Source organism: Cupressus sempervirens, chromosome 2 (genome assembly GCF_028749045.1).
Source record: "Cupressus sempervirens isolate cs-2001-9-10 chromosome 2, ASM2874904v1, whole genome shotgun sequence".
Lineage (NCBI taxonomy): Eukaryota > Viridiplantae > Streptophyta > Pinopsida > Cupressales > Cupressaceae > Cupressus > Cupressus sempervirens.
In genome coordinates this window covers 577,234,993-577,261,237 of record NC_143119.1, presented here as the reverse complement: position 1 = coordinate 577,261,237, position 26,245 = coordinate 577,234,993, and the positions used below count along the sequence as shown (strand labels likewise).

The 26,245-nt window shown below is 35.1% G+C and overlaps 1 pseudogene; it reads right to left on the bottom strand.

Annotated features, from left to right (window-relative positions):
* LOC149574745 (autophagy-related protein 18g-like) overlaps positions 1–5,417 on the bottom strand; it is a 79,066-nt pseudogene extending 73,649 nt beyond the window's left edge.
* Positions 5,418–26,245: the final 20,828 nt, after the last annotated feature.

The following is a 26,245-nucleotide window of genomic DNA, read 5'->3' as shown; positions in this document are numbered from 1 at the left end:
AACAAGAAGTCCAATCAATATTACTATGTGAGGTGAGCAAGCAAAAAAAGAAAGTTGAAGAGGACAAAGTCATGATTAAAGATGACAAAAGGATACTAAACAAAAGACTAGAAGAGAAGACATAAAAGGTGAATAGGATTGCTCACATGAAATTGGAAACATTGAATCAAATCATGATTACTAATCATGAATTGAATGGAAAAGATATTGAAATCACAACACTAAAGTTGGAAATTGAAAAACTAAGAAATTATCTAAAAAGAGATAAAGTGTTTGTTGAGATTTTCAACAAACCAAGTGAAGCCATAAAGTATTTTGAGAAATTGACGAGATCTCGTAGATCCAATAATGATATTGTTGGATTGGGCTACACCAGTAGTGAAGAAAAAAAATCATCCAAAAGTGGTGAACAAAGGAGAAACAATGGTAAGAACTCCAAACCTACTTGTCACAATTATGGAAAATTAGGACATTCTACTAATGTTTGTAGGAGAAAGACTAAAAATTAGAATCCTAAGTAGAAGTTCATGAGTCATTGTCACAAGGGTAACAAGCAAGGACATCAGGCACATGAATGTAGAGGCAAGACAATGAGCACACAAAGATTTGAAGGATACTGATATAAATTTCAAAAGTATAGACATAAAGCATATGAGTGTAGATCCAAACACAAGTGTAATCAAACAAGTATACAAAGGTAAAGCACAATGGAAACTCTTATAATTGGGACTATAATACTAAGTATAGTTGTCACTACTATCAAGAGTATGGACATATTCCTAAGAATTTCATAAGAATACATTCTAGAAGTGATTACAGTGGATGGATAAGTTAGACTACATGTTTTAGTTTCTTAAAGATGGGTCACATAAGAAGACATTGTCCAAAAAAGTTAAAGGAACCAAGTAGTGAGTTCAACAAAGGCAAAGAAAAGGTAGATTTTGAAGAAGTCAGAGTGACAATGAACAAAAGGTGAAAGAAGAAGGAAGATTGTAGTACATCAAGTTTATATGGGATCACTTCACCCAATGGATCAGGTGATCACACCACCCCCAACTAAGCAATCAAGAGGTATGTATGCGACTAATATTTAGATGATATACCATACATTAGTTCCAAGTATTTAGTTTTGATTAGAATATATATGCATGAATAAAGATGCAAAGTTTTGTTTAGAAATTGGAAGAAATCTTTAAGATTTGTCACTTTTCATGTTGCTGTCAGGCATGAAAAGTTTCACTTAAGCTTCTAAGTGAAATCTAGTTGATGCTAAGCTATTGTAGGTGATATTATTGGCAAAGCTTGTAGTGTTTTCCAAGTATAGAAGGAATTCCATGTGTTGGCATTTGAAAATGTTGTAGGTTTCCAATTACCCCAATGAGAATAGAACATACCTAGGGACAACTAACTCCCATTCTTGGCATATCCTTTTAGACACTGGGCCAACTCTAAGGCTTGACCCTTCTTCTACTTCAAGCTCTGCAAAACCTAGGTGGGTAGACCCTAGATTCAATCAATATGATACTAGTGCAAAAACATATTTATGAATCTATTTAAGTAGATAAAAGCCCTTATATATCCTAACACTTATGCAATGGCACATATTTGTAGTAGAAAAATGCAAATCATATGATATTCACAAGATGAGTGAGGGCATCATATTTAGGTTCTTCAACATGAAACGGAAATACAATTGATTAATGATGTTGGGTTCAACAAAACCTCAAATATGCAATAGTATAAAAAGTGATCCTATAACTAATCAGTTCCTTAAACATTGGGCAATTCCATGGATTCAATACATATATCTGTGATATCAAGACATATTTCATATACCCAAACATCAGATCTATCTAGTCACCTTGTGATTCAGACATCGGTGTTCATTTAGACCTCATTCTCACAAAATATCCTTCTCAACATAACAAACAATCTTGTCAAACACATCAAGCATTTACTTGGTTCTTTGTCCTAATAACAAAACCTATTTGACATACAACTTTAAAGGGATGCAAATGGGTCTCAAATCTTTTTCCTAGACCACATAAGACTGCAAATTATTGAGACAAGAGATGAGAATCAAAATGAAACTAATGGAATTCTTGGTCACTTGTATTCATTTCCTTGAAAAAATACAATCAAATACATGAAATCAAAACATGAAACAACCTAACAGATCTGAACTATCTATATTTTCTCTACAACTACTGTTCATACAAGAAGAAATGTTGAAGAATGGTGTCATAGTATTGGGAATACATCAAGACTGGAACCAAAACCTAGTATCACAATGATGAGCAATTTTTCTCCAAAACTAGAACCCTTACAAAGAATAAGAAAGAAAATGATATAGAGGAAGGGATTCCTAGATCTACTCTGCATCTAACATGTGTCCACTTGAAATCCCCTCTCTTTCCCATGAAAAGACTCTCTCTAATCTCTTTATCCATTTGATTTGATTTTGATTTTCATCATTTCTATTACTAATCTCAAAATATCTCTTTCTAAATGATGAAAACATTTTTAGTCACCAAAAATCAGAAAGCCTACTAAAATGTTGGTAAAATTTCAAGTTTTTACCAATTAAATTCGATCAAAATTGACCCCAACTGCATTTTCACCATATGTTACTAATCTTGCAACTGCATTTTCAATTTTAGCCCATTTCATTGAGAAGGCCCCAAATTTCACATTTCTAGCTATAACTTAAACCCACGAATTCCTATGTAGAAATGTACTCCATAATTGAAAAGTTCATCTTCTCACAATTTTGGGGATATATAATATCACTATATTAGCTTAATAGAAACTCCTTAAAAGTCAGTTTGAAAAATGTCCCTCTAGTATGAAACTCAAGTATGCAAATTTTAAAATTTAAATTTTCAAAAATTTAAATTAATCTAAAGTCTAAACTGTAGAAAAAGGCCCTTTTGAATTTAAAATACCTGAACGTACAACCACTTGAGAGGTAATTTAAAATAATAATTTTTTTATGACTTTAAATTTTTTCCTTCATTGAATCTTGGGGCCAAACCCAGTTTGACTAGGCCATGTGTCACTTCTTGATTGGTTTGCCTCTAACCAATCACCTGCATTTCATCACCATGTCATCACCTGAGCGGGGCTTGCTAACACATGGCAGTCTCCTGCAATCCCACATTCCTTAACTACCTTGCATTTTTTTCTTGCAAAATTGTGTTGACCATTGATTTGGACACGTGGCATGATCTCATGCACTAGTCTTGATCTACTCTTGTGGTGCCACCTCATTGTCAACTGGGACACTTTGCCACATGTTAGATTCTTGCAATCTTACATTTTTTTAATGTTGAGCATCTTGATCTTGTAGGTATGTGCCAACCCTCCAATCTTCTACATGGCACAATCTAGAGCTCCATTACCACATCAACATGTGTGCAAGTTTGTCTTAAATTTTCTTGGTCTATGTGCCAGCTAGCCATCTAGGTCAAATCGGTGGTGGGGTCCTCACATTAGCATGAGGCTTCTCAAAAAGCCATGTCTTAATTACACTTGCCTATTGAGTATTTTGGTATTTGAAACTTTTGAAATCCCATGATCTAGGCAATGTGGGATAATAAGTTTCCTTTGTGTTGCACCTTGAAATGCTACTTTATAATATTCATGTTCGCATGCCCTACCCACATTCTCCAAGTCTTCTAAATTCAAACCTCTTAGAAATGATGATACTTTGTTCTAGATTTGTGTGGGGAGTCATCTTATCAAGGTTTCCATTTTCCATGAAGTTGTACACTATGAAGAATGTTTTACCTTGCCTATAGTAGCCTCTAGTCTACACTAAATTCTTGTGCTTGAGATCACTTAGACTTAAAATCCAGCTATGAATTCCTTCAATCCTTTAGTGGTCTACCTAAAGATTGATTTCCTAGCGACTTGGAGGCCATTAGAGGGGAGAACTCCTTTGCGTATGTCCTCTATTTTTTTTGGTGTAGTTTTCTTGCAAGATTGCCATAAAATTTGTTGCTATGACTTCCTTATTTCATGCATTGAGTACTACTACATAGCATGTGAGCTAATCCCCTATTAGGCTACGTGAGGCTCTTGTCCATTACCACAAGTTGCTCTTTATCATGCTCTTGCATTGAAGGCATGCTCCTTCTTGTTAAAGTTGACTTCCTTTTTTAGTGTTGACCTCACAAAAGATGCCCTTGTTCAACATGGGCAAAACAAGAATCATTAATAATGTGTAACTATGGGTTTCCTTTGAGCTATTTTCCTACTGCATTAAACAAGTGGGAAAGGGCCTCTATATTCTCCTTGGCTACAAGAGGTTTTAAATCCTAATCCAAATCTTTTTTTTTGAAAAACTCTCCAATAAACCTCATGTTTCCTAGAGTGTGAAGCTTAACACTTTTCTTCTTGTCTAATGTTGTTTACTTTGCTAGCATGGGAGGCTTCCTTAATTCATGGGTCTTGCTTTTCAATTTGTTGTTGTGGATTTCTCTGTGTTGAGTTTCCCTATAGGCATCTACCATTACAATATTTGCATAGGGTCTCCTTTTTGCTCCAAGTTGGAGACTTTCTCCTACATGCATGTTCAAAGGTATTTCAAAATTCAACTCTATGTTGCTACATTGCATGTTCTCTCCCTTTATCTATAACTTGTCTATATGCTTAAGCTCTGACTACTCTTTATAATGCGGGCTATGTTTATTTTCTTGCAGGTTGCTCTTCATGTGTTTTCATTTGTTCAAAGTGGACAATGATAGCATAATTAAACTTACCTTTGTTCTTTGTTTTAGACCATTACCTTTAGTGGCTTCTTTATATACAAGTCACCCTTTATGTTGTGGGGTTGTATTTAACATGCCTTCATGCGTGGGACTTCTCTTGTTAATATAGGCACCTCTACTCTTAAGATGTGTTGCCTTTGGTCTTGTCCAAGAGAACACAATGAATGAATATGCAATTCCCTACACTCCCAACATGCCATTTTTGTCATACTACCCACTAGTTCTGAGCCACTATATTTTTCATATCCATATTTTTTTTGTCCGGACCAATTTCAAAAATTATTTTCAAAATTGGATGTAAAACAACTGATAGAATAGCAAGGTCATTCAATGAGCTATAAAGCTTATGTAAAACATAGTTCCATGTTTTCCAACATGAAATTTGCATAGACACATCACATTTACTACACATTTACTACTCATTACTCTAACTATGGGCTTCATTACTCCTCCTTTAAGACACCTTTCTGCCATGTCTCATTCTCTTTTATCAGTACTGACAAGTCTTTGATAAAATGGAGGAGCCCATATATGAGCCAAATCCTTCATCATGTTACTTGCTTGGGCAACAAGTTTGATCATAGCCTGAAATGCTTCAACAGTTGTGGATATAGAACCCATTGGATTATCAAGTGCATAGACCATTACCCTTATTATGGAATGGATGTGTGAGACTATGAAGCAACTTTCAAATTGTTGAATAGAGATGCACTACATAGCTAAATTGCAAATAGCTTTCATCTTGGTGGTTGTGATAACATCTAGAAAAGATTGAAGAATGACAAGTATAAGGTCCTTAAATTTTCCAAATACTTTTTGTTATTGTTAATTTGAGCATTACTATATGATCCAAGAAGCTGCAACATTCCCATCCTCATATGTCTCTATAATGCAGAAATCACACATTTCAATAACCTTGCAAATACCACTTAAAAAAATTCCACATTTGATATAATCTGGATGCCATAACAGCTTGGTGAAATTAGTCAAAACCCAAGTGGGTCTGGCTAATTTTTTTTTTCATTTTCGAACACCTGACTTCTCAAACTGGCCTATTGACCCATCATACTGATTAGAACTAAGTTTGACCACTTATCAATCAATTGAAACTCTTTTTACAATTGATCTACAAACTATCACTTTTGCATTAGGAGGTCCTTTGACTGGCTTTAAAAATTCACCCGAGCATTTGACCAAGCTCTAAAATTAGACACATTGACTCACTGTTCCACATTCTTTCACCCTATCAAATCTTGTCACATGATGAATTATTGGTGAAAATATATTTGTTGTCAAAGTTGACCACTCAAAATTGCCTACAAGAAAACATGTCAGAAAATAATAAATTAGGTTTGGATTTGGCTTTTAAAACTGAGCAAACAGGCACTTGGGGAAACAAAAACTAGGACATTGGTTCAATGTCACAAGGAGAGTATGGATCTACAATTTGGGCTCATAAAAAATAACTAGGTGTAAATGATGAGTGGTCAAAGTGGGCTACTCAAATTTGTGGACAGGAAACAATGACAGAAAAGTATTTTTTGCAAATGGAATTGACTTGGAAAAGTGTGTAGACGGATTTGTCAAGACCTAAAAATAGGTACACTTGAAGTATTTTTAGAGTACAACATAGTGATACAATCCATTTGATCTCATCTATCATGGATTAGGAGTTATAGCATCACAAACAGGGGTTCTGAAAAAATTACAAATGTTGACACCAATAAAAAGCTAGAAATTGCATTTGGAATCACATCTGAAAACTAATGAAATAGATTCATCATTAACTCAAACTTGAAACTTAGAAAGCTTCTGACCCCTAGAATGCAACTCAAAAGGAATTTTCTCATTTTGGTCAACTAGGTCAAAGTTATTAAAGGTCAAACTGGGCTTCCTAGAATTTAGAATTAATTGCATTAGCATGACATTGATAAACAACCAATTTTGAGGGATTCAAAATCTAGTGAAATAGATTCAAAATGACTCAAAATAAAAAACATAGGTTCTCAGGTATGGATACTAGACACTCCCAAAGTGGTGAGTCATGAAACATATTTGGGTATGAGATATTCAATGATAGACATAGGTTCCTATCACTATTTGACACTTAAGTGAAAATGCAAATTTGACAAATGCTCAAAATGGGACTTCAGAAAATAGCTTGGAATGCCAAATTTAACTTCATGAAACAAGTGGATGGGATGAATGGAAGGTGTTAGAAACATTAAACACCTCACATGGCTTAGTACAACTAGGTACACATGCATTAAAAAGCATTTAAAGGGCTTGATTCTTCCAATGGTGCTCAAAATTGACCATGCAATTTTTAGTCCCAACACCACAGAATCCTAGTGAGTTAGAATTGCTATTGTAGCTGAGTTTATAGTTCTATAAGCATTGAGCATTAATTATGAATTTTTAAGGGCTATATGGTAAATTTTGTATTCATTTGACATCATTTAAATATGGAGAGAGCAAAAAGAGCTTTACGTGAATTGACAAGATCATTCCAAGCATTTGCAAGCTAGATTCAACCACTATTTGATACTATGCAATAGATTTGTAAAGGCATTTATCGTGTGTCAAGTTGCACTATTTGAATTTTTGTAAACCTTAAGTAATCAATATGAAATCTAGTTCTTCTACTACTAAGGTTAAAGAGGGAAAGTAAGTTTTAAATGTTCAATTAATCAACAATGAGATTAGACAACCAAACTTTAGAGCAAATCCTTATATTGCATACAAGCAAGACCTGTCTAGTGTGCTATTAATGATACCATCACAAGTTTTAATGATTCAAAATGTAAAATATTGTTACACATGTAAGGTGGATAAAATAGGTGACATGGAGACTAGAGACCTATATGGAAAATTATGCGAAAAAAGAATATTAAAGGAGGAATATAAGATTGTAGAAAGAAAAGGGTTAACTTGTGCCCTATATTTCCCCAATGTTTTCAAGATAGAGTGGATAGAGATTGTTTGGAGCATGATCCATGACAACTCTATATGGTTAGAGTATGGACATATTAAGATTGCTAAGAGGATTGTACATAGGGTAACATGGTATCCAATCCTAGACATACCTAAGACCATGAGAAATGATGCAAAAGAGGTTATTAGAGAAACATAGGGGCTGTATGGAATAAGAGAGGAATGACATTTGACACCATCATAGATCCCCTAATTTCTTTTGCAATAAGGATAGTTACACATAAATTATTTCAATTTAGAAGATTAATTAGTGTACCTTATATGGTTGTTGATGTAGACTACAAGATAATCAAGAAGGATCATTTTTATGACCTTGCCAAGTTATAGTTACAATAGTTATGAGAAAACTTAGGAGCCATAAGGAAAACCAAGAGTGCATAGTGCAAGTTTGGTTCAATACTTGCTTTTATATTTTTCTATGTGTAGAACACATTTCCTTCTTTTGGTAAAGTTGCATTGGAGACAAATAGATCTATTGTAGTGTAGATAAGTGAATACATTGAGTAACTTGGAGAAAATTTTGAGTCTATAATGACTAGATACTTTGAAGACTTGAAGAAGTCAATGAAACAATGACAAAGGATTTCAACATCACTAGTTGAGAAGAATTTTAATGATGTTTTCTTTATAGTTTATACTAACTTCACATATGTTCAAGTTGTTCCAAAGGTGAGATGGTTAAAGCCTCTAGCGTATTTGATAAGTATGGATGAGGCATCTAAAACAATTACTACTTTGCTATTAGAAGAAGTAGATAAGAATGCTACAACCTTTGGTAATAATGATGTAGCCAAGTCTAAGATAACTATGGACTTGAAGACAACCTCTACAATGTTAAGAAGCTCAAAGAAAAATTTTGTGAACGGGTAGAAGAAGATGAAGAAGAAGAAGACAATGAAGATGATGTTGAAGAAGGTGAAGATGTACCTACCCAAGCACCACTAGCCATAACTCAAGGTCAAAGAGAAGACCAAGATGGAGAGGAAGTAGACATTGAAGAAGGTGTCGAGGGAGAAGAAGCCAATGAATCACCTATAGCTATAGAGAAGAAGAAGAGGAAAGACAAAGCTCTAACAATAAGAAAACCAAAGAAGGTTGTAAAACCTATAGAACCTAAGCCTATAGTTCCTACTACCAAGGCCAGCACATGAGCTACTGTTAAGAAGGCTAAAGAAGTAGAAAAGCCAAAGGGAAAGTGAGCTAGGACAACTAGAAATGAAGGTGAGTTTGAGAAGAAAAAAAGAAGAAAGTAGATTTCTCTAGCCAAATTAGATGAGGATAGGACAAGATCTGACAACAACAACCAATTAAAAGTGGTAAGTCATAGTCCTCCTTTTGATTTGGACCACTTGTCTAAGAATATAAAGAATAATGCTGATTTATCTGGATTCACACATGTTGAGCTTGGAAAACTTGGAAAGATTGAGATGAACTAAGTAGAAGAGTCTATATATGCCATGATGGAAACATTCAAGAAGACTCCAATTGAGCTTGCCAACTCTATGCCCAAGAGTCTATGTGATAGAGTTGAGGAAAAATTGCAATTTAGTCTCAATATAGAAAGGAAAATCAGAGAGACTAAACTAACCAGAATTGGATAAGGCCACAATGAAAAAGGCCATTAAGAAGTACATAGAGAGATTTTCTCCCAAATATAGTGCATTCAGTATTTTGCAAAATGACTTTGAGGATGTTGAAAAATCCACCCAAATATGGAAAACAATATATGGACTAACAACACCTAAGGCAATTGAGGAACCACCTATTGAGGTAGATGAAGAAAAAAGTGAGCAAGAAGTAAATGAGGTTACTAAAGATGACACTAAAAAAGATGCACATGTGGAAGGCACTAAAAATAATGCAAATATAGAAGCAACAACTAAAGTTGAGCAACAAAAAAAATAGAGTATGTCAGATATACTAATGCTGAGTACCAATCCATTGTTGGAAATAATCAAGACTAGCTAGGTTACTAAGAGGGGAGGGATGAATTAGTAACCTCAAAATTTTAAATAAATTCAACATTTAACCATATAAATCATTCATCATTCATTTATCTACTCTACTACATGAATGAAAAAGATAAACTATAATAACACATGAACATAGTATTTTGGTGACCCAAAAACCTTCCAAATAGAAAGTAAAACTAGGGTGGGAATGACACCCACAAAACTTCACTACTGTAGTATAAAGTTGGCCTATTAGGGCTTAAATTGATCACTTCTAATGATTTTCCCTATTAAGAGAAATTTGGATTGCTAGATACACCTTGTTAGAGGTTTTACAAACATACAATGAAGTATGCACTCTGTTAAGAGATTTATACAAAGACTGTTAAGTCTACCCTATTAAAGGATTTGGAAAACTGATTCACCTATCAGGATGAAATAGAAGAAATAACTTACAACTTGATTTCTGAATAGATCTTTGAAGTACAGATCACCTCTTGTGACTAAAATGACTTTGTTGCTCTTTGTAAACCTTGTTGTATACTCTACTTTGCTACTGATTCACATTCACTCTTCTCAAAACATTACATGTCCATTCCATTCATTAAACATCCATAAATTGCAAATGATACAATATATTACATATATACCATTCCAATATTTACAATTACAAGGTTAGCTAAAATACAAGTAAACAAAATATTACTGAGTTGGCCAAATAGTAGAAAACTCAAGTTCTTCAAGCTAACTTGGTGAACTTCTGATACTCAGCATCTACTGCATTACTTGGCATCCTCATACACTTGGTAGAAGTAGAAGCTCAGTCCATACTAATCACACAACATAACTTGGAACTCAGTAACCATTGGAGACTCAATAGATATAGTCTTACTCAGTAGATACTAAATCCTTTGTTTACCTTGATGTCACTTGGTAAACACTACACATGCAACAATTGGTAGAAATTGGCTTCATATTATGTAAACTAATCACTCGGTAGACACTATGAAGCTCAGTGACCACTGTCTATTCGGTGAACACTGTAAGCTTGGTAGATACTACTGAACTACATACTCACTCGATAGCTTTAGGAATGCTTGGTGTGAACTACTTAAGTAATGAACTTACTAGGTAACCATTGAATGCTTGGTATAAATTGTAGACTGAGTGATGGGCTTGGTAACCATTCAAAGTTGAATTAGTGTTATCACTAATGAAAAATAAAACATAATGCCAACAATCTCCCCCTTTGGCATTAGTGAAAAAAACACTTATGAGCAAAAACTTATGTACCCTAACTGTATGCAAGAGAATTTGACCTATTAGAAGCAAGATTTAACAAACAAACATTAGTTGGACATAGATATTAAGATATTCAAAATAGAATGGAACACAACTAATATTATGCTTGAGTTTTGTAACTCTAAGCAACCAATAAATCAAGTCCTCATGCAACCTCAAACAGCTCAACAAAGGCACCCATGAGAGGCCATGTTGGTGTGTTTTAGATTGGAGGGATGTGAGTGTGCTCTCCCCAAACACAACTATGAATCCCAAGATGATGAAAGATGCAATAATAAATATGTAACTAAGCTAAATGATGAAGAATACTTCAAGAGATGGCTATGGAAGAAACCATTCTTGAGAGCACTCAATGGATAATAGAAATGGATGTAGAAAGAAAATCTAAGGATGTAATACTATCATGAATATGCAAAGAAATGCAAGAAATAAACAACTACCAAAGGGTTAGTAACTATACATAAAATCTCTAGAGAGTTATAACTCTACATTGGCATGATAACAATGCATATGGAGGAGATGGAAAATGCTTGAGACAGGGGCTCTATTTATAGGCTTGAAAGAGGCCATGGGGAGGTGGCATCTATGTGGCATCCACATAGGTGCCACAAGGGAGACACATGGGAAAAAGGACAAGCCATGCAAAAGTCAAAAAGAGCCTTTAATGTTTGAGAGGCTCAAGGTGTGCTCACACATGTGTGAGAAACCTTGGGGGAAGAAGTGGGGGAAAAATGTGTAAGAGGTGGAAGCTTTATTAGATGAAGAGCTTCTCACACGTGTGAGAAAACTCTTAGGAGCTAAAAGGTGTTTAGAAAGGGATTTAGGATAATAAAGTAGGATTAAGTAGTGGGTAGGCTTAGAAGGATGAGAGTGATGGTTGTAGACTAAGTTTTAGGATAGGATTATGATTAAATTAAATAGGATTTAATTTAATCATGAGTTTAGAGGAATTAATAGGATGTGAGGATTAAATAAACAAAGTTTATTTTAAAAAGGGGATGATGGAGAATCATGTGTTAAATTAATTTAACACATTAAGGCTAGGAGTATTTAAATTAAATTTAAATACTTAGGAGAATGAACTTATTTAATTAAAATAATTTAATTAAATAAGTAGAACAATGTGAGTAATATAATTAATTAATTAATAAGTAATTACAATGTCACAGGCAATATTAAAATTAATTAATATAGTGTTTAAGACAATTTTAAGTGTCTACATTTTCCCCCTCTTTGATGTGATGTCGAGATGGCATCATATCAAAGAAAAGAAAACATAAGTTGCCCCAGAGAAAGATAGGAGTCCTAGGAGTGGTGTCATAGTGACGACAAGGGATAGCGGTGCCCGCGAGCATCGCCCCTGCGGTGGCTCCCCCTTCTCCCCCGACACCGCCACCCATCTCCTGGCTATCCTCGCCCCCTCTATAATTATGCCACTCATCGAACACCACACCTCCACCACTCACGGTGGCTCCCGTCGCCACCTGCCCATCTCGCGGTTGCCCTCCCCCTAAGCTTGGCCATTGTCATTTTCCTCGCCATGGCTCCCCATTAGAAATTTCTCTCCAACGTCCACCGCACAACTTTGTAACTTTCCACCAAAGCCCCACTCCCTTCTCCCATGTCATCTACTCATCCCGACCCACCTACATTCAGTCCTTTCACTGCAGCCTCAACTTGCTCCCCACCCACGACGACCCCCGATACCCTCGCTGCCACGTGGCCCAAAAACCCTGCTCACCACTGACCTCCGTAGCTCCTTGTAATCCTTGCTCCGTGGCTATGAAATTGTGCTTCCCCTACAGTCACCCGTGGCCAAAACCACCACCACCCATTTTATCAGCCTCCTACGATCACTCGTAACCCGTTGCACCATGCTTCGTCGCCACTCAAAATTGCAGCCTCCTTTGTGCAGCCTCCTCAAACCCACCACCCTACACAAAACCCTCTACCACTACCTTCCTGTGGGCCTACAACTCCTCCTCCCATGCACTGCTGCTACTAACCCTCCTCCTCCCATGGCTTTGCTCCTCCAAACCCTCCCTTGTAGTTGCTCATGCCCCGCCTCTTGATTGTGGCCTAACCCTTTAATGCACCACCCGAGGCCAACTCTTACACCCTTGCTCATTCTAAAACTTGACCCAAAACCCTAGCTCTGCTAATGTTTTTTTTTAATTAATTTATTTTTTAAAACAAAATTTTAATGTTATTTTATTTGCATTTTTATTTTTTTATTTTAAAAATGCAAAACAAACCACAAAAAGAAAGAAGTTCATGGTCTTTTTATTTTTCAACATATCATTTGTACGTTTTTTAATATAAATCAGATTTCTTATTTATATTTTTTTTCAAAATGTAAAAAAACAAAAAAAAATTGCTTGACGTGGCCTTAACCATCAAATTTAACCTCGCAAGTCACTGAAGTCAGCACTGCATCAGCATTCCATGCTCTTTTAAGTCATAAGGACCAACCTTTAGTTTTTTGCTCATAACTTGAGCATACAGACTTCGTTTTTGAAAAACAAAATATCGCCAGAAAGCTGATTCTGAGCTTGTCATCATGGTGCTAGTTTCATGAGATTTTGATACTATTTAGATCCCTAATTTTTCTATCAAAGTCAAAACTTTATGCTAACTCTTTCATTGCAGGGTTGTTTCATGTTTGTCCTACATTTTTGCTGCCCTAACTTGTGTTTTTGCAGGGATATTTTCTCACTAACCATATTGCTTGTAGGTTTTGGCTTAATTTTGTCTTGGGAATGAACTTGTATGCCTAAACACTCATCTTTGAATGCATGGTTAACGCTAAAATACTCAAACTCAATCTTGAATGCATGGTTAATTGAACAACACTTTTTCTTTGAAATGAATGATCACACAATCTTGCATGTCTAAGGATCATTGCAATACACATTTCAATTTGGTGCTTAAAACAAACTCATACAATCTTGAATTCCTTAAGGGAATGGACATGTATGCTTAGGCTAGCAAACATTTGGAATTGGTGCTTAAAATGAACTCATACAATCTTGAATACCTTAAGGGAAATTGATTTCATTTTCAACATTTTTCTTATGCACACGCTAAATTTACTTTCTTGTTGACGAATCCACGCCTTTCATTCATGTTGATAATGATTTCAAATTGGAAAGAACATTGTATTCTATAATCACGTGTGTTTGCAAAGTAGGTTACAAAGCCTAAAGCTTCACTAGAAAATAACACGTGTCTCTTAAATCCCAAGGCCACTTATGTATTATCTCCCCTCGTACCTTTGGGTGATCTTGGGTGCACAAGAAATAAGTGGTCTTATTTTTCTTTTTTTAGGAGGCCTTCTTGGGGATTTCATCACCCCTTGGGACAACCTCAACTCCAGTGTTCTAGTGGAGTATAAAAATTGAGAGGTGAATTGAAAGAAACCTCTCTTGGAAGCATAATATTGTCACTCTTGGCCAAGCCCTAAAGAACTTTATACCTTTGGGAAGTGAAGGAGGAGATTTGGGTTACCGTCTCCCTCTAGTTGTGTGGCAGTATTTTTTTCATCTATAGATTTGGGCCTCATGTACCTTGCATATATCGAGGACACCCTCTAGTTGATCCTTGTATATCCTAGTCAAAACCTCATAGGATTGTTGGTGTGTTTGACGTGCTTGAGTGTTTGAAACCTCCCCATTTGAAGGGGAAACACTAAATACCTTTTCCTTGTACACATTTCCTTATTTGATTTTGCATCTTAAAACTTAAAAATCCAAAAAAATCATAAAACATAAAAACCCAAAAATTTTTTTTTGTAAAACTTCAAAAATCCAAAAAAAATCAAAATTTTCAAAAACAACAAAAACAACTCTTGGTTTAGATTCCCCTAGTCAAGTTGTCCACATCATTCCATGTCACTTCTTCTTTCCATCACATTCATCACCCTCATACATCTCTTGTCTTCATCATTCAAACCATTCCTTGCAGTCTTAATCATCTCTACTCATCCAAATCATTTCCTCATCATTCAATCTAATTCATATTCTTCATCCTAGTCATGCTTCATCATCATCTAGATCCAATTTCCTCCGCCAATCTCATAATGCATTCTTAATTCAATCCTTCACATCATCATCATTCTAATCCAAATTCCTTGTCAATCTTCATCCATAATCAATATTCCTAGTTTCATTCATGCCTTCTTCTAATTCAACTTTGCATCAAATCTTCTACTTTGGTCATAGGAGTATAATCATACACTTTGGACTTTCATTCACATCTCACATTCACTTGTTGGCAATATTATAGGGTTTTTTATCAAATAAAATCAAACCCTCATCCAATCATATCAACCCTAAGTTGGCAATAAAATTAAACTTTCATTCACATCTCACATTCACTTGTTGGCAATATTATAGGAGTCCTAGTCCTAAGTTCATATCAAATCTTTCATCACTCTTCATCTAACATCCATGGATGTGAATTTGCTTAATCAAATGGTTGACAATCTTGCACGACAATATGTAGTTATACCTCCCATTCAACCTATAGATCAAATCCATCCTCAACACTTCATATCCAACTCTAATCCATCTCATGTTCATTATTCTTCTACCTTTGACAAGGGAAGTCCACCTCATTATCCTTACACTACATATGCTTCTATTCATAGCGCACATAATTCCTCAAACACAAATACCCTTGCCATGAAAATGGAACAATTAAAGAATTATCTCTTAGCAAGCCAATAGAAAAAGGCCACCTTCCATGCCATGTGTCCTCTTCCCTCGTGTTTTGAAGACCATAGTCCTCATGTCCCATCCAACCCCAACCCCCCATGCAATCCCTTAACCATAGTTCCACCTCCCCACAATCCTAATCCTCCAAAAACATCATCCCCACCTCGTAAGGGGTTTTTCACATCACTCTTGGCTAAGTGTAAAATAAAAAATGAATAGAGCCAATCACCCCAAGTCATACCCCCAATTCCATCTCAAGACCTTCCTCCAAAGCATGACATTATAGATTCCTCTTCTCCTCTAGATCCAAGCATTTCTTCATCCCATCATTCCCTTATCCCTCAAGATGCATTTATCCCCCTTAGTCCATCTCATGATCCTCTTCTTAATCAAGATCAAGACATTCCATGCACCATGCACATTATTGCTTCCATTCCATCTCAAGAGTTAGCCTCCATAGATCTTCCACTTCATGAAGATATTTCTTCCACACCATCCATTAATACTCCTCCATGTCAAGATCAAATCACCCCATCTCATGTTTCCATTCCCTTTACTCCATTCAATGATCCTATTCCATCTCATGCTCCATGCATTCCACTCCATGATCCTCTTCTAAGTCAAGATCAAAGTACCCCTTCATTTTCCTTTCATGATCCCACTGCATCCCATGATCCTATTATTCCTCGTGATCCCCCTCATGATCCTAATCCTCCACATGATCCTATTACACCTATCCAATCCACTCATGAACCCCATATACCTAGACTCACATCTTGTATTAAAAATGATAAATATCCCATTAACAAAATAATTTCTCAAGATGTTGGTATGCTTTCCACTCCTTCCAAATCTAAAATTCCTCCATCGAAACCTAAACATTCCCGTCCTCCATATTCCAAATCCATTTTGGGACCTTATATCCATATCCCCATTTCCTCAAGGGGGCACCTTCCTCCCTTGTCATCGCTATGACACCACTCCTAGGACTCCTATCCTTCTCTGGGGCAACCTATGTTTTCTTTTGTTTGATATGATGTCGTCTCGACATCACATCAAAGAGGGAAAAAATGTAGACACTTAAAATTGTTCCTAAACACTATATTAATTAATTTTAATATTGCCCATGACATTGTAATTACTTATTAATTAATTAATTATATTTCTCACATTCTTCTACTTATTTAATTAAATTATTTTAATTAAATGAGTTCATTCTCTAAGTATTTAAATTTAATTTAAATACTCCTAGCCTTAATGTGTTAAATTAATTTAACACATGATTCTCCATCATCCCCTTTTAAAAATAAACTTTGTTTATTTAATCCTCACATCCTATTAACTCTTCTAAACCCATGATTAAATTAAATTCTATTTAAATTAATCCTAATCCTATCCTAAAACTTAGTCTACAATCATCACTCTCATCCTTCTAAGCCTACCCACTACTTAATCACACTTTATTATCTTAAATCCCTTTATAAAAACCATTTAACTCCTAAGAGTTTTCTCACACATGTGTGAGAAGCTCTTGATTCAATAAATCTTCCACCTCTTACACATCTTACACATTTGTCCCCCACTCCTTCCCCCAAGGTTGCTCACACATGTGTGAGCACACCTTGAGCCTCTCAAACATTAAAGGCTCTTTTTGACTTTTGCATGGCTTGTCCTTTTTCCCATGTGTCTCCCTTGTGGCACCTATGTGGATGCCACATAGATACCACCTCTCCAAGGCCTCTCTCAAGCCTATAAATAGAGCCCTTGTCTCAAGCATTTTCCATCTCTTCCATATGCATTGTTATCATGCTAGTTTAGAGTTAGAACTTTCTAGAGATTTTATGCATAGTTACTAACCCTTTGGTAGTTGTTTATTTCTTGCATTTCTTTTTATATTCATGATAGTATTACATTCTTAGATTTTCTTTCTACATCCATTTCTGTTATCCATTGAGTACTCTCAAGAATGGTTGCTTCCATAGCCATCTCTTGAAGTATTCTTCATCATTTAGCTTAGTTGCATATTCATTATTGCATCTTTCATCATGGGATTCATAATTTTGTTTGGGGAGAGCACACTCACATCCCTCCAATCTAAAACACACCAACATGACCTCTCATAGGTTCCTTTTTTGAGCTATTTGAGGTTGCATGAGGACTTGATTTATTGGTTGCTTGGAGTTACAAAACTCAAGCATAATATTAGTTGTGTTTCATTCTGCTTTGAATATCTTAAAATCTATGTCCAACTAATCTTTGTTTTTTAACTCTTGCTTCTAATAGGTCAAATTCTTTTGCATACATTTTGGCATGCCTGGTGGGACCCACATCTTTGATTTCATTCAAAAATAAATAAAAAATTGCAGACAACAGAATGTAGGCAAAGATGATAGAATAGCACAGATGACAGAAGAGAAAATTGTTGAAAAAGAAAAGATGCCAAAATAGAAGGTCATTGAAAAATTGTAGACGATAAAGTAGATCACCAAAAAGTGCAAACAACAATGCATTATTTTGAGACTAAACAAGGTTCGTTTGTAAATTTTTTGAATGAAATCAAGGACGTGGGTCCTTCTGAGTGTGCCAAAATGTATGCAAGAGAATTTTACCTATTGGAAGAAAGAGTTAACAAACAAAAATTAGTTGGACATAGACATTAAGATATTCAAAACAGAATGAAACACAACTAATATTATGCTTGAGTTTTGTAACTCCAAGAAACCAATAAATCAAGTCCTCATGCAACCTCAAACAACTCAAAAAAGGCACCCATGAGAGGCCATGTTGGTGTGTTTTAGATTGGAGGGATGTGAGTGTGCTCTTCCCAAACACAACTATGAATCCCAAGATGATGAAAGATGCAATAATGAATATGCAACTAAGCTAAATGATGAAGAATACTTCAAGAGATGGCTATGGAAGCAACCATTCTTGAGAGCACTCAATAGATAATGGAAATGGATGTAGAAAGAAAATCTAAGAATGTAATACTATCATGAATATAGAAAGAAATGCAAGAAATGAAAAACTACCAAAGGGTTAGTAACTATGCATAAAATCTCTACAAAGTTCTAACTCTAAACTGGCATGATAACAATGCATATGGAGGAGATGGAAAATGCTTGAGACAAGGGCTCTATTTATAGGCTTGAGAGAGGCCTTGGGGAGGTGGCATCCACATAGGTGCCACAAGGGGGACACATGGGCAAAAAGACAAGCCATGCAAGAGTCAAAAAGAGCCTTTAATGTTTGAGAGGCTCAAGGTGTGCTCACACATGTGTGAGCAACCTTGGGGGAAGGAGTGGGGTACAAATGTGTAAGATGTGTAAGAGGTGGAAGATTTATTGGATCAATAGCTTCTCACACATGTGTGAGAAAACTCTTAGGAGCTAAAAGGTGTTTAGAAAGGGCTTTAGGATAATAAAGTGGGATTAAGTAGTGGGCAAGCTTAAAAGGATGAGAGTGATGGTTGTAGACTAAGTTTTAGGATAGGATTAGGATTAAATTAAATAGGATTTAATTTAATCATGGGTTTAGAAGAATTAATAGGATGTGAGGATTAAATAAACAAATTTTATTTTAAAAAGGGGATGATGGAGAATCATGTGTTAAATTAATTTAACACATTAAGGCTAGGAGTATTTAAATTAAATTTAAATACTTAGGAGAATGAACTCATTTAATTAAAATAATTTAATTAAATAAGTAGAAGAATGTAAGAAATATAATTAATTAATTAATAAGTAATTACAATGTCACGGGCAATATTAAAATTAATTAATATAGTGTTTTGGACAATTTTAAGTGTCTACACTAACATTCTAATTTTTGATTTTTCAAAATCGATCTTTGTAAAGCTATTGTATATACATATCTTACATATCTCATGTATCTTTCCCATACATATGGCATAGTGTATACATAGCTTATCACTGTACATATATCAATCTATTTTCTCTCTTAATTTCTCAATAAGTCTCTTACTATCTCATACTCCCCCTTTTTGACAATAATGCTAAAGAGATATGCAAAATATTCAAATAGAGATATAAAATGTGAGAGAAATTACGAGTGTACCTTGAGAATAAGAGTCAATGTCTTATCCCAATTTTCTTGCAAAATTTTGCAGGTTGAGAGTGCCACCTGAACTTCTATAGAAAGTTTAATCATATGATTTGTTATGGAAAAATTGTTATCCTGGACCAATATTTTTGAATATGCAATGTGTTTCTGCATTGAGTCCATAACTAGAAGGATCATATTTTGTATATCAATTAGTGTAGACCTGATCCTAGCTTCCCCTCTTAGCAATTCTACTTGCATATCTAACAAAAAACTCACATTTATGTGATGTGATGAGCTTGAGCTAGGGTCAAGTTGTAGCCTTTGAGCACTTGCTTTCATATCAACATCAATCTTACTTAATTTCCCCTTTATATCCCTAGTATACACAGTAACATCACAAAGCTTGCCAAAAAGTGATGTTACATTAGTGAAAGATTGTTCAAGATTGCTCAAAATTGAAGATAACTCTACTTGGTTAATTGCAATGTGCTTAAGCACCTTATTATCAAACTTCTTCTCTGCCTTCTCAATGATTTTTTCTTGGCTAGAGGTGTCTTCATTGAACTTATTTACAACTTCTTCCAATTGCAACAAAATGTGTTGAGATGAGTCCACATCAACACCTATAGCCCCAATTATTATATTTTTGACATTTTCAATTATTATAAATTCTCTATCCCTCTCATCTCTAAGCTGCTTCTGCCTTGCCTTTTTCTCTAAAAGTTGACTAACCAATCTCATTTCATCAACTGTGGTAGTGTCTAGATCCAACTTAGGAATAACAATTTCTTTGTCCAAATCTATGTCTTCATCAATTGATTTGCTAGTAAGAAGAAATTTTAGTGGAGTCTTTGGCTTTACTTCTGAACTTACTTCCTTGGAATTAGAAATGGAAACAATAATAGAAGTTTTTGAACTTGTAATAAGGACTTGAATTGGTCCAACTAAAGGAAAACTAAGAGAGGTACTAAATATATCCAAAATTAATGTGCTTCCCAAAAATGAATTATCAATAGGTGGTATACAAACTGGAATACTTACAACTAGAAAACTGACTGGAGAAAAAGTTGGTGTAGTTAAAGTTCTAATTGGCAAAACTGTAGAGCATAATGGAAAACTTATTGCACATGGTGTTGTACTACTAAAGTAGATTTCTCAGGAGTTGATTAAGAGGGCTACAACTCAATAGATGAAGTAGGTTACACTTCCATTGTAGATAACTAGAACTATGAGGTAGCAACTAATAATTGTACAAATGTTGTATGTATGGTTGTGGCAATCATACTTACCGAAGCTATCTCCAACCCTGATGATGTAGCAGTTTTAGGTAGAGAATGAGGAAGAGAAGCAATGACTTCTACTACAATCTTCATTGGATCAGCTTCTTCATCTTCTTCCTTGTCTTCCTCTTCACCTTCTTCCTCTTTCTCTTCATCATCAACCCTTAGTGCCTGATAGTCTTGAACATCAAATGTAACACATGGAATGTTATCCTCTTCATCATCATCATTGTCACCATCATCATCCTTGATCTCCACTAGGTCATTACTAGGCTTGTGCAAATGATAGATGTTCTTCCACATGTTTTTTGCATCTCTAATAACATGCTCAATATCTTTGATTAATATCAAACATGTATGGAATCTAATCATCATTTTAGCTTCATTATTCTTCATTGCTGCCTTCACTTCTACATTTGTAAGCTTTGGTAGTAACTTCCTCAAAGATTTTCATAAATATCTTTTGTTGTCTGTACAATAGATTCCCACCTTGGTTGCAATCTTACTAACAATTCTTTTGAGATTTTAGGAGCAATCTGATCCAAGGAATACTTCCATTTTCCCATTTTGGTGACTACCAACTCCTTAATTTGCATCTTCTTAGAATCACTCCTTGTCTTAAACATTAGAGCCTTGAAGTTTGTGAAGCCTGCTCCTTCTATCTATTTAAATCTTTCTTGGAAGGTAAGTGGGGGATTATTGAGCACAACTTCACCTTTTCCTTTTCCTCTTCTGGTGAAAACAACTGTGAAGGCCTTTGGTGGCTTGTTAATGATTACCTTGCCCTTCTTCTTTGCTAGCTTTGCCTCCTTTTTAGCTTCTTGTTTTTCTCCTTTTTCTTGTTCTTCTTCTTCATCCTCTCCTTTACCTTCTATAAGCATAAGAGGGCCAATGCCATTTTTCATCTTAGCTACCTTCCTCTTGCCTTTTGTTGATTGCTTGGGGTAGCTTGATTTCAAGCTCAATTTTGGCATCATCATATGTACCAAAAATTGGTTTCTTGGGATCTATAGGTTCATTTACCAATGCTTCAATAATATCCCTAGTTTCATCAATATTTACCTCATATGGGAGAGGTTTTACCCATGCAACTCAAGGCCTAACTGGCTAAATGTAAACTCTATCATAGTCAACCATGAAACACACATCATCTTTGTATTTGTCAACAAGTTTGGGAGGAATCTAGAGCCTATTGTTCATCCTTTCCTTGAAATATTCAAAATAGTTATCCCTAATGTTGTCAAAGTTTACACCCATTTCTGCAATGAACTCATTTATCTAATACAGAATAGGAACATTTTTTCTCCATACAATAGAACCTTTAGATTGGAAAAAATTTTTCACATAAAAGAAAAGACATGTCAACAAATAACCAAATTTACAAGTGTTGTTCTTTAATGTCCTAATACTATCCATATTCCTATTTAATTGCTTCAATAGTAATTCTGACAAATCAAATTCCATGTTTCTCTTCACAACCTTAAATGCTAAATCCACTGCCTCACATGGCACACTGTTCAATTGACTAGAGCTATAAATCTTGTGGGCAATTACATGAATCCCAAACCTTAGTTCTACATTAGACATAGTGCTGATTTTCAAACCTCTACCACCCCACTCGGCTAGGGTTTTCTTTTGGAATTCATCCCAACCTAGGGTTTTGGTAGATTTTTCTTTGTTTAGTATGGGAAGGCCAGTAATCTTGTGAATCATCTTCTTAGCTATTAACATGGGCTACTCTAACCATAGTTGACCATTGTGTACATGACTGAGAATGTATCTAATCCACTTAATTTGAAAACTTATTGGTAGGTGTGTGATATGAGTTAACCATTTTGTTTCTAGATGTTTATGCTCAGGTTTTAATGAACCATCAACACACATATCTCCTAAAGCACTATCCGTTTCTAGGGTTCAAATTTCCTAAATAGAACACTTAAAATAAGTGTGAACATCACTAATCAAAAGTACCTTTGGTGGAATCTGGGATTGAGCACCATTAGGGTTGAGTGCCTCTACAACTGTTGGAACTAGCTTGAAATTCAGTGCTTTCCACTCCATACCTTTAACCAACATTTTTTAACCTCTTTTTACCTTGCTACTATTTTTGCTCCTAGATGCCATCACTTCTTGATAAATGATATAAACTTTCAAACAAATTCTTCATTGGAAATTTGCTTGAAATCACTTGGGATTGCTTGTGTGCACCTGGAAATCTCTTAGCTCTTTGAATACTAAAGTCATGATGAAAAATGAAGTCAAATTCTACCATTTTTGATGAAAATTCACCATTAATGCTAGGTACCATAATGATATAGTGCATGACAGACTATCATCCACTCGCTAGCTCAATAGAAACTTGTGACTCGGTCATCAAACAAAAATTTCATTACTCCTAACTTAGCTTGGTTGAGTCTGTAACTAACCTTGCTTGGTAAGACCTAATCTCATGTGATCCCTTTATATCTGATATACTAATTTGGATCTTCTCCTTTCTTCCATTTGGAACTACTTGAGATATAGCTTGAAGATACTGTTCCAATTCCTCCTTCATGAATCTAATTGGAAATTGTGGAGTCACTCACTTCTTGATTGACATTGCCATCATTTGAACTATTCTAATTCGTAGATTTAGGGATCCCCTATTGTCTTATCTGCTTCCTAATGTTGTTAACTTTAGCTTTCTTCTCATCTTCAACTCTTCCTATATTCATGCAGTTTTTAGCTATATGACCAATCTCAGTGCATGTATAACATCTTACTATTGAATCTCTCTTTCTCAAGTGATGCCTTGTACAATCTATGCCAATGTGTCTATATTCTCCACAATAGTGACATCTACACTAAGTATTGTAGTCCTAACCAAATATTTCTTTGACAATTTGTTTAGCTAGATTGAATGATTTGGATCTACATTATGATGCCTTGTGACCTTGTTCCTTATATTTGTGACATTTTCCTTCAAATTTTGGTTTCTCCTTGCATTCATTAGCTTTTTGACCATGCTGACCACAATTGTAGCATTTTGCATTGAATTTTTCTTTTCCATTGCTCCAACATTTGTTTAATGTATGACCTAAATTACCATAGTGATTGCAAGTAGGTCTTTGATTTCTTTGGGCACCTTGTTTGGAAGATTCACCTTCTTCTTTGTATCCAAGTCCTGCTTTACCTTTTTGCCTATAGAGATTCTACTCATTTTGTTGAGTCAATTGATCCATGTTTTCTTGAGATTTCATCATCCTTTCATTGAGTTACTTTTCAGAGATCGGATCAACTTTTAGTCTTTCAGTGATCTATCTTTTAGTGATTAAGTCATTCCTTAGACTTTCATTTTTAGATCTCAGATTCATGATTTCCTCATTTGCATTGGAGAGCTGATTGATAAGACTTTCTTGCTGAATGGATTGATTTTGATTTGTATTATTCCTTGCTTCCAAGCCTTCACTTGCCTTATTCCGTTGTTCTAGAATTTTACACATTCTTATTGACTAAATTTCTTGTTCTCTTTTCAATTTTCTTACATCTTCTTGCAAAGAGCCATTCTTTTCTAAGAGTTCTTTGATTACCTCATTAGCTTCATCTGAACTACTTGAAGGGTAAAAGTCTTCAATCTTTTCTTCAACATACTAGTGGTCTTTCATTTTTTTGAGTTGACTTATGGCCATCTCTAGATCTAGCTTTTGATTAGCAATAGATTTATCAAGTTTGCATATCTCCATTGTCCTTTATCTTTGCTCAAGCTATCAAACTTTATCTTGAGAATGATAAAGCTCTGATACCAATTGTTGGAAATAATCAAGACTAACTAGGTTACTGAGAGGGGAGGGGTGAATCAATAACCTGAAAACTCTAAATCAATTCAGCATTTAACCATATAAATCATTCACCATTCATTTATCTACTCTACTACATGCATGAAAAAGATAAACTGTAATAACACATAAACACAATATTTTGGTGACCCAAAAACCTTCCAAATAGAAAGTAAAACTAGGGTGGGGATGATACCCACAAAACTTCACTATTTTAGTATAAAGTTGGCCTGTTAGGGCTTACATTGACCACTTCTGATGATCTACCCTATTAAGAGCAATGTGGACTACTATATCCACCTTGCTAGAGGTTTTACAAACATACAATGAAGTATGCACTCTGTTAAGAAATTTATAGAAAGACTGGTAAGTCTACCCTGTTAAAGGATTTGGAAAATAGATGCACTTATTAGGATGAAATAGTAGAACTAACTTACAACTTGATTTCTGAATAGATCTTTGAAGTACATATCACCTATTGTGACTGATATGACTTTTTTACCCCTTGTAGACCTTGCTGAATACTCTACTCTGCTACTAATTCGCATTCACTCTTCTCAAAACATTACATTTCCATTCCATTGATTACACATCCATACATTGAAAATGATACAATATATTACATATATACCATTACAATATTTACAATTACAAGGTCGGCTAAAACACAGGCAAACAAAATATTACTGAGTTGGCCAGCAGTGGAAAACTCAGGTTCTTCATGCTAACTTGGTGAACTTCTAATACTCAGCATCTATTGCATTACTCGGCATTGTCATGCACTTGGTAGAAGTAGAATCTTAGTCCATACTAATCACACAATGTAACTTGGAACTCGATAACCATTGGACACTTAGTAGATACTAAATCCTTCATTTACCTTGCTATCACTCGATAAACACTACAACTCCATCACTTGGTAGAAATTGGCTTCATAGTACGCAAATTGATGAATCAGTAGACACTATGAAGCTTGATGACAACTGTCTATTCGGTGAACACTGTAAGCTCAGTATAAACTGCTAAACTACATACTCACTCAGTAGCTTTAGGAATGCTTAGTGTGAACTACTTAAGTAATGAACTTATTAGGTAACCACCGAATGCTCGATATAAACTATAGACCAAGTAATGAGCTTGGTAACCATTTAGAATCAAATAAGTGTTATGACTAATGACAAATACAACATAATGAAAACAAGAAAGTCCTCTAGCAAGTGTGATGCTAGAATTGGATAAGGCCACAATGAAAAATTCCATTAAGAAGTAGATAGGGAGATTTTCTCCCAAATATAGGGCATTCAGTATTTTTCAAAATGACTTTGAGGATGTTCAAAAATCCACCCAAAT